This window comes from Pocillopora damicornis, chromosome 1 (assembly GCF_964200805.1).
Source record: "Pocillopora damicornis chromosome 1, jaPocDami1.2, whole genome shotgun sequence".
Lineage (NCBI taxonomy): Eukaryota > Metazoa > Cnidaria > Anthozoa > Scleractinia > Pocilloporidae > Pocillopora > Pocillopora damicornis.
Genome location: NC_142670.1, coordinates 13,374,509 through 13,385,000, shown reverse-complemented (window position 1 = coordinate 13,385,000; position 10,492 = coordinate 13,374,509). Strand labels below are relative to the sequence as shown.

Below are 10,492 nucleotides of genomic sequence, written 5' to 3'. Positions count from 1 at the left end.
TACATGGCTGTGGTATTTGTTTTTTGCTGAGTTCCGTAGTTTTTTGTAAATTGTCCTCCAAAGTTGTATGAAATTAAAGTCTTGAAAAGTGTCACGACAAGCCTTCGCTGGAGTAAAATTTAATTTCCGTAAAACTCTGAAAAATAAAGAGATCCGATCAAACTGATTGTGGTTTTAGTACAGGTACATGAATGTCGAGAAACAAGCGAAATCCGTGTCTCAAGCAAAATCGACCGGACAGCTCTTACAGAGACACTCTCTTAAAAGGCTAACCTTAAGAATTAGTTGTGAAAATTTCTTTAACCTGTCATTGTACATCTTGAATGTTTGACTCAATTTTACCTCACTAACCTAAACTAAATAAATAGAAACATGAAATTTATTTGTTCTCCTTTTGAGGTGGGGTGGCTTAAACTATAGGTTTACTGGAAATCTGCATGTGCATGTGTTTTCAACATATGAAACTGTGATTATGACTACTTCAAAACACTTTACTATATTCCATATAGGTACAGGTAGGTGTTGTAAAAAAAAGTTTACTTAGCTTTTTCATTAGCACACATTTCTTTTTCTAAGAACCTTGTTTATCCAGCCCCTGCTGAATTCTAATTTTTAAACTAAATTTTATTATTTTTTTTAATATTATTAGATCTCTTAGTATCAGTTAATATTCTTGCATTTTAAATAATTACATCAAATCTTGCAGATGTATGGCAGACTATTTTTGCTCTGAACCTCCTAACATTTTACCGTTTGAAGGGACTGGTATTGGCTATAAAAGTATAGTCAAATTAAAGGTTTTTGCACCACCTATGCATCAAGTTTTTATTATAAAATATTGTATCCCTCTCAAAACTAGTTTATCAGAATAAGAATGAACTACCGGGAACAAGTATGGCTTTCATGATGATAGTTTCCAGATTTGAAAAAAAGTCACTGCCTGCTAAAAAATCCTCAGTTCCTCTGCCTTGATAGCCCAACCTCATCAAAACATTGCCAACAGGAGTGATTAGCAAATTATTGATACAGACAAGAGGGCCTATTCCCACGTACATCCTCCTCAATCCTGTTAGCCTACTATGGTCATGCCATTTCAAACATGGTGTATATACCGCAAGTTTTCCGTTTCCCTGACTAATTACTTTGTAAAAGTGTTTATATGTTGAGGAAATGGTTGAGTTGAAATATAATACAAAGACTTGCCAGTTGATAGTTTTATTACAGAGACTTGTCAGTAGATAGTTTTATTACAGTTTTTATTCAGTGTAACGTAGGACTGGAAAATAAACTAATAAGAGCTCCGCTTTTAGGCTTGGCTAAATCTATACATTATTTGATTCACCCCGCTTGAGAGTTGTGGATATACGACATCATTATAAAACCCTTTTGTATGAGTTAGAATTTAATGCAAATTTTGATCTGTGATAGCTTGTTCATGGCGTTTGTCTCCTTTTTTTTTCCCGTCATAGACGGACCAATAGACAAAAAGTATTTCGCAACAGATGTGGAGCATTGTTTTTCTTAATGTAACCGAAAAACTTCACGGTATTAAAATACTTTTTATAATTGCAATTTTATAAAGAAGCAGCTCGAAAATAATTGATGTTAAGAATGGTTATTTCTTTATTAGCTCCGCTAAATGAAAGTTTTCTTAAATCAACTTCTGTTTTATCAACCGGCAGCTTAAGCTAGCATGCCATCTATTCGTATGCATAAACGGAAATGATTATTGTTTATGTTGCCGTTTCAGTTGGTGGGTGTAATTATTTCGTAGGCCTTCAACTTTTGTGGACTAACTCACTCATGTGTTTATAACATGTATTATTATTTTTACAGCACGGAAAACTCCGAGTCAAAGGATTCCTTCTCGGTTTTCTTAGATCGTGAATTCGATGTGAGTTTTCGTAAAGTTGATCGTTAATTGATCAGAAAACCAATGGAGGCTAACGGCCATAGTTTAGTGTTCAGCCTACAAAATAACTCTCCCATGCAAAAGCGTCATGCAGACCATCAATTTTGTGTCCAGATATTTGATTTCCAATATTTTAGAAGGAGCGGTGGGGTCAAAGGCCTGAGTGGGAGACGTTCCTTGGTCATAGTGATGTGCCCTGTGGGCCAGACATTGTACTCTCAAGTATCTCTCTGTGCTCATGGAATAATTAATTATTTAGTCTGGAATATACAATAGTCTTAGCTGCAATAAACTTAGTCAATCGAAGCTTGAAACGTTTTGACATATCGCATTTGGGCGGTGTAAAGAGAAATGTACTCGTACATTCAAGAATATTCCTTTTTTTATTACTTCTTCCGCTTAAATCGTACGCTTCTTCATCCATGCTGATTTATAAATAGGTATGACGTAGTCTAGCCTGTTGTAAACCAAGTTAAGCACGTCTACATAATCAACTCCATCTCTTGCTGGTTGAAATTCCTCTTCAATGCTAGCCTCTCCTTTGTAGTGATATTTGAAAGCCAGGCCCTTAGAAACATTCCGCATTGTTATCGCTGAGCTTTTTCCCTTTAAATTGTCTACTCTGTGCAAAAGTTCTTTCATCGCTGTTTAATGAAGTTTGCGCAAGAGATTGTAATCTCTTGGATTATATCATTTCCGGCTAGCATCGTCCCTATTGAATTCCAAATTATTCGATGTATTTCGATTCAAAATTGTATTCCTTATGTTACGGATGCGGACAAATTGAAACTTAATTTCGTGCCCCATCAAGAGCGCTTGAACAGCTCATGGTTTCACGATTTATAACTTGTTTGGAGTTTAAACTTTTTCCTCGACACATTTTCCTTTTTTATCCTTTCTGGAGCTTTATACTGATTTTTTTCTTTCCTTTGCTGTCAAGATTTATTTTATATCTTAAGCAATTTTTCGCTATATTTTTAATTCAATCTTGTTGTTCTTTGTGATTCTTGCTGCCTTCAGTGTGTTGCTGATATTGTTGTTGTTGCTTTTCTCTAATTCATTCTTTTTGTTTTTACTATTAATTCACTAGAGATATTCATCAACCTCTCTCTCAAATTCGACTGAGTGTTTCTATCTCCCTTGGAGCAGGACAGATCATCTTCCTTGCCGGAATAAATGCCACAGAATACAAAGTCAGTGTCCTCTCCTTCTATCCATAGAATGAATATACTCTTTCCATCGTAAATATCTTGTCGAAAGGAGCACGTTAAGAATCGTACGAAAAATCTTTCCTTCCACAGGCTGCCTGTCTTACCATAGCAGCTCTGATGCAGTATTTCTTGATGGCCGCTTTCTGTTGGATGCTGATTGAGGGAATTTATCTCTACTTCTTCGTTGTGAAATTTTACAACATTAACACCAAGATGTGTATGTATCATGTCATCTCATGGGGTAAGTTTATTATTTTAAAACTCGCACTGGTAACTGTAATTATGCATGCTTTAGGATCGCCAAATCTGGTGTTGTCATCCAGCGAATTGCTTCGATTTTCTTCTTTTTCTTTATGGGAAGGTCTTCCAATGATCATGGTGGCCATTTCACTTGGTATCGCTGCTGGGAAAGAGGGGTTACAAAGCTATACGAGTGATTAAAAGTAAGAGAAAAATTCAACCGTTTCTTCTTGCTCTTCTCCTTTTAATTCATTTCATTGCACTCTTTCTTTTGTATTTTTGTATACAGTTTAGAATTGATATCATTTCATTTTCTGACAATTTGTATTTCTTTCGTGTCTTTTTTCTTCTCGGCTTTTTTCTTCTCGTGTCTTTTTTCTTCTGGCTTTCCTCGACTAACAACCTAATCTGGATATTCGTCGCCTTTGTGGCTTTCGTTGAAGTTGTGAGTTTATGATTAGTGTTGGTGATTGTGATTGGTATACCTGGACTACTTGCTGCTGAAGATTTTTTTCTCTGCTCTTTTAAAAGGAAATTAAGTATTTATGAAATGACCTTACACAACATTTACCATTTCCCTTTTCCTACTTACTCACAAAAAACTATAGACGTTGTTGCTGTTTCCGGGGTTTCTGGTCAATTTTAACCTTGCGATCGCCTTCACATGCGAGTAAAACCTCTCCAACTTTTACTACACGGCATTAAAAAAAGAAATTATTCCCTCTCCTTGTTAATGTTTCCCCACAGTTTCACATTAATATGCCAAGATATGTTTTTCGCGCAAAAATAACTCATTAAGAAAAAAAACCTTGAAAAAGATGAAAGAAGCTGTAAGAGTAAGAGATATTGAATTTACATAATTTAACGTGAAGCTTCACTTGGCGTGATTCACTCAGTTTAGACAGTTTTGTTCGCGATTTCGTTAGCTCATTGTCAGTGGATCGAAGCTCATAATCTTCCGGGTAAGTGTTCTATTCCCTGTAAATGACTCCTCACCCCACCCTTGTTACCAAACTAGTAACGTTTTTGGCAAGGGTACTCTCCTGCCTTAGCTATTCGATAACCATATCTAAATAATTTATTTATTTTTATTGCATTTTTCAGGCCAACATATTGATACTCGCACGAGTCATAAAGGAGATGACCAATTTGTTGCAGCCACAAGGGGAAGACGACCATTCTCAGCAAATACGGTAAGATTGACAACATCACACTATAAAAAAATAGTGGAAGAGATTGCCATGTTCTCCTGTGAGGCTGTATTTGCCTAACTTCCTCACTCCTCAATTGGTAAGGCCTTACGATATCTCATAATGAAAACTCTTTTTCAAAGAAAAATAGAGGAATATTTTCTTTTTAACTTCCAGACTTGGTATCAAAGCATGCGCGGTAATGATTCCCCTACTAGGTGTTACGTGGCTATTTGGTCTCCTCTCGCCTGTATATAAAGCTTTTGCTTACATCCTCACCATACTCAGCTCTACTCAGGTCAGTGTTCGATGGTAACTTTCAAAAATCATTCAATCTCTGTTATTATTTTACTTTCTAACCAAGTGAGACACCATTACAATGGTCGCACGATATTTTTCGGAATTTTGAAAACAAGAAGCTCTTAACTATGCAAGAGAAGACAGCCTTCTTTTTCAATTATAAGATAATTATGCGACTTTCCTTTCTTCTTGGAAATCTCAATAAATATGAGACTAATTTGTTTGGATATTGAAAAAAAAATTGATCTTGAAATCATGTTGATGCTGCAGGGTTTCCTGATTTTCGCTCTACACTGCATGCGCAACACTCAGGTAAGAAAAACGTTAAACTGATTATTAACACCATATCATCAACTTTTAGAGTTTCGATAAATATCCGAGTGCTAAGAGCCATATTTCGTGTTCCTCGTCTATCTGCAGATCAGAAAGAAATTCAAAAGAAAGATGAATATCGTTTTTCCATCTCCTATAAAGAACAACTCTGCAAGGAAGAGCTCACACGTGAATGCAGGTGAGGTTGGGGATGTGCGGGCAGTTGAACTGCATTCTTGCGCTGAATTCGAATCGAAATTGCATCTTGGGAGAATATTTCAATCAGACCTCTCCTCTCTGAAAATAACAACATGTTGGCTTCCAGGAAAGTGTTAACCCGCCCAAAAGTATCGGACTAAGAAAGTTCATTCATTCTCTTCCATACTTAATTAATTTGAGAAGGGATATATACTTTACAATAATATATTGTAGTTTTTTTACCTTTCGCTTAAGCCACTCCAAAACATACAGTGCCTCTCTGTTTTCAAGACCTGAAAATAAATTTTATCGGTGAGAATAAATCAAAACAACGCATGAAAGCTAATTTTCATATTACCTTTAGGTTTTTTAACTTAAGGATGACATTTTCTCGCAATTTCTCTGGCTTGGGGTCCATAGTTACGGCCATAATCCTGGAGTTGATATACCTGTAAGGAAATTGTATTTGAAAATGGACCAGAGCCAAGGAAGCAACATTATATACTTTTGGTAGATTTAAGTCCGGTCGAGTGGTCAGAGACAAGCAGGGAGTCTTTCTAAGTTCAGTTTCGTTGAACTTAGATCTCATGTGTTGTCCTGTTATGTGCTTTTGGCGGTAAACAACTTGGAGGATATGAAAATAACGTCACCTTTGATTTTCTGTTTCACTCCTGATGTCTTGATCTGTCAGAAGTAGGTCATGCAGATTCTTGTACACAAACGCAACTACCAATGATCCTTAAACCCCCCCAAGAATATTTAGAAAAAGTTATCAAACAACAACAGCAACAAAAAAACCCCACAAAATTAAAATTTTTATCACGCTCGAGACATGTGACATTGGAAGGATGGCAATTGATTAAAGAAACTAGATTGTATTAACTAATGAAGCACATTTTTATGAGGCTTTATTTCAATACAAAAATTCGATTGGAGCAAGCAAGGTAGTGAAAAGTTGTACAGTTAACAGGCTGGTTAATACGAACCATTTTCCTGAAAATTTGAAGACGCGATATCGATTCTCGCTTGCCATGGTTGTTCCTCAAAGTGGAAGTCACTCGCATTCTGGCGATGGACTTTTTGAATGACCAAACCTGAATGACCCAAAAAAAAACGGTCAGTGATAAATGAAAGCACTTTCGGTGTAATTTACAATAGCACATCTACACAAACATGCGTTTTACAGTGTACACAAAATATGTCATAATCTTATCGGATGGAAGTGTATTTTTTGTATCTTATTTGCCACTCAACGACTATTCGACAATTTCAACTATTTTAAAATGTTTTTTCAATGTAAAACTGATTAAACAGCGAGTAGTGCTGCACCGACTCAAATTGTGAAAACTCACTTCGTTCCTTTAACCGTTTCGTTGGAGAATTATAGAGTTCATAGGGAAGTTTTTTTTTATATGTATCGCAGACGATAGGCCAATTTTGAGCTCAGTGTATAGTATGAAGTAAGCGGAAAGTATTCGCAAGATTTGTCAATTTCAGTAAGTAAAGAAAATCTTAATCAAAAATCAAAAAACTTAAATTATTACTCATCAATCTATTATTTAAGAAAAGTTTCAATAAACAGGGCGAGAAGAAAGGTTTCACAATTTGAAGGATTCTGATTCTCTCTTGTTCAAGAATACCTTTAATTTCCTTCTTCACCGCAAAAAATCAAAGTATCAAAGAAATTGAAAGAATAGATGAATCGATGATATTCAACTATAACATTTCATATAGGTTGGGCTTATAACAACCCAGCGGTGATTCAGGAAGTCAGTACGAAACAGAGGAATATACTTTGAAACTAAACAGGTTTAGAGACTGCAATCTCACCCATTGTTGGGGAAAAGATCTTTTCTTAAGGTCTCGTTTCATTCAGCTTGCTATAATTAACAGCAAATCTCTCGACGTCCGTTGGCACCTCAAAGATGGATTTTTTCAGTGTTTTAACCTCTTCTATGTCGGCCTTGTTTATTGTGACGTTCTAGATATTTAGGGTGAAATCTTCAAAGACAGTTACAGCCTCCTACAATTACATAAAATATTTCCAGGTCATTAACCAGCCAGTCTCATGTATACAATTCATGTTAAGAATGCAGAAGGAGTCTAGCAAGAGGCCCCAAATGGTGTCCAGGGTATTTATCGGCTAAAGAACTCTCAGAAGTAATAAAAGTTAAAAAACCTTTAAGTCATATAAAAATTAGATACCTGTATGGAGGTCTTTCTATTAATATTTATTCCGCCAAATTTTGAAACATAATCCTTCGCCTAAAATAAAAAAAAAATAATGTCTCTCACGTTTGTAAACAGAAGAGATCCTGAAAACCGACATGTATAAAGCGGTAAATGATTATTTGAAAAACATACAAGCTTCTCAACAGGCGATAGCGATGGCGATGGCGATGGCGATGGCGATGGCGATGGCGATGGCGATGGCGATGGCGATGGCGATGGCGATGGCGATGGCGATGGCGATGGCGATGGCGATGGCGATGGCGATGGCGATGGCGATGGCGATGGCGATGGCGATGGCGATGGCGATGGCGATGGCGATGGCGATGGCGATGGCGATGGCGATGGCGATGGCGATGGCGATGGCGATGGCGATGACGATGGCGTTGGTGATGGCGTTGACGATGTGCGATGGCGATGGCGATGGCGATGGCGATGGCGTTTGGGCTGTGAAGGCGACGAAGTTGCTGTATATATTGATAAATCTTAAGAAAAACATTGATTAAGACCACATCATAAAAAAATGCCTGAGTATTACACAAAAATGCAGACGGAAAGCGGAGTAACAAAATGGCCGCTACGAACGATCAAAACTCTTCAATGCACTCATTTTTTTAATTGGTTATAACGAACACTCTTATTGTTTCCTTTATATTTTTGTCGTCTTTCGCACACGACTTATATGGTCGATGCTCAAATAGGGCTGTATGGATGTTAATCGAAAACTAGACGCTAAAATATTTGTAAATGAAACAATAGTCAAATAATGCATCCCTTAATCACTGGTTTAACTTATAATACAAGTACGCATCTTCCCCACTTTTTGTTATTTCAACTCGCCCCTACGAGGCTTGGAAAATGCCACGCAAATCGCAAAATATGCGCGCGTATTAATTGTTAATTAACCACCGAATATGATGTGTTCATTTCATATTTTATCTTGAACTGTTCCCGATGAATTTACTGCTCCTTTTTTGATTTTTTAGTTTAATCTTGATCGTTTTGCCTTTTTTATTTGAATAATTTGTTGGATTTGTTTTAAGGTGTAACGCGCGAAAATGATAAGGAGGCTCCTTGTCCAGGCCTTGAAATATTTCAATTTCGCGAGAATATTTTCCGAGGCCAGCATCTATCTGAACTTTTGATGTTATGAAATTTCATCGCGTGACTTAAATTTTTCAGTCTAAAAGAAGGCGGCCCATGTTTTCTCTCAAGGAAAAAGAAACGCACAACGCAAAGTGAAACTTGAATTTTTTAGCAAACGTAACAAACTAAGTGAATAGTAAGTGAAAACGTGACTCTAGCCTTCTTGCATATTTAGTTTTCGTGTTACAACGGTTTTTCTTTCTGGCCGGAACACCCTGAGAATCTTTTATATATAAGGATTGGGTCGCACTTCGGAAAAGTTCTCCAAATTGTATTTACTTTGCGGTTGAAACCTGTCTTCGAGGGACATTTCCAAGTGCGCTACCCTAAATTTCAAATCGTCGAAAATATCAAAAGTATGCGCCGTAATGCTTAGGTGAGCCAGACAGATTTTAAAAAATTCGACTGTCAACACCTGTAAGTGAACCTTGAAAAACACGCGGGAACTTTCGAGATCTTTGACATAAGATAAGGATGGTCGTCAGTTGAAGTATTCTTCACCATTTCATTTTTTTTTTCGCAAATTATGGAAACTCTCTTCAACAGGACACTGATCGCGATATCTTTTCTTCCGAGCTGTGAACATACACTCTAGTTTCTGGTGTAGTTTAGTTCTCGTTGTGTCAATACACTGAAAATTGCCTCTCGCTAATGCGACTTTAATCCTTAAAAAGTTTTCTTTTGCGGTTGCGGTTACTCATATCTGTGGTATTTTATCCCAGAAAAGGGGAAAACTTTATTCCAAGTGCTGTTCAAGGCAAACGTTTAAAAATAAGTTAAGAAATCAATGATGGTTACATAGATTCATCGCAGGAGAAGACAATTTTCGGACTAACTACAGCAAAGCCGTATCCTGCGAGGCGAAACTTATGTTTCGCTTAATTAAACGACTGTCATGGAACTGCATATTTGTACACGAAACGCATCGATTATTCTTTCAATTCTTATATGAGGATCTCAAAGTGGTTAACCGTTAGCTGTAAAACGGCCAAAAATTTTGTCGTTAGGGGTAAAAATTGACACATTTTAACAGTTTGTCGTAAAAAAAATTAGCCGTGAAAGCCATGACCCCATTGCCGGAGACCCTCTTATATAGAGAGCCTTGGTGACTAGTTAGATTGATCAGGTACTCACCAGTTTTTCTTTCTCTGCAGGTTTGTGTGCACTGTATCTTGGTGCATTTGAGATGGCACTGATTACCTTCGCAATGGCAGGTCTGTTTGGTAACAAAGTCCTCTTCGTCGCTTATTAGGTTAAATTTTGTGGCGTTGCACGTTTGAGAACGGATGTTCTCTTTGTGTTCCCTTTCAATGCATTGATATACCAATGGGCTGTACGTCTGACTACAATTTTGTCCGCAGAGCTTGGTCATGTTATCTTGCCCTATCTCGCAACTGGTTAGGGAACAACTGAGATTGCATATGCCATCAGGAAAAGTGCAATTTTTCTCCCAGCTCTTCTTACCATCTTTAAGTGTGCATGATATTCCAACGTAGTCTCGATAATTGATCTGGGAGGAGTTTTCCCCAATCGCCTAAAAAGATGCAAGACAATATTTCAATAATCTGTTCCTGGTAGTCAGTCAGTTATACGAGGCGAGAAAGAAGCGGTGGATCGAAAAAACTTAAGTCACTTTGCGTATCGAACGCGTTCGTTACACGACCGGGTCCAGACCTCCCTCTTTTTTCACTCTATCACTGCTATTGCGTCGTCAACTATCGCACTCGGGCCATATCACTAAATGAACGTCTAGA

At 37.2% G+C, this 10,492-nt stretch overlaps 1 protein-coding gene across 1 annotated transcript in view; it reads left to right on the top strand.

The window, feature by feature from the left end:
* The window catches only part of LOC149052105 (replication factor C subunit 1-like), a 255,440-nt gene that overhangs the window by 29,524 nt on the left and 215,424 nt on the right, over nt 1-10,492 (top strand). The window lies entirely within an intron of this gene.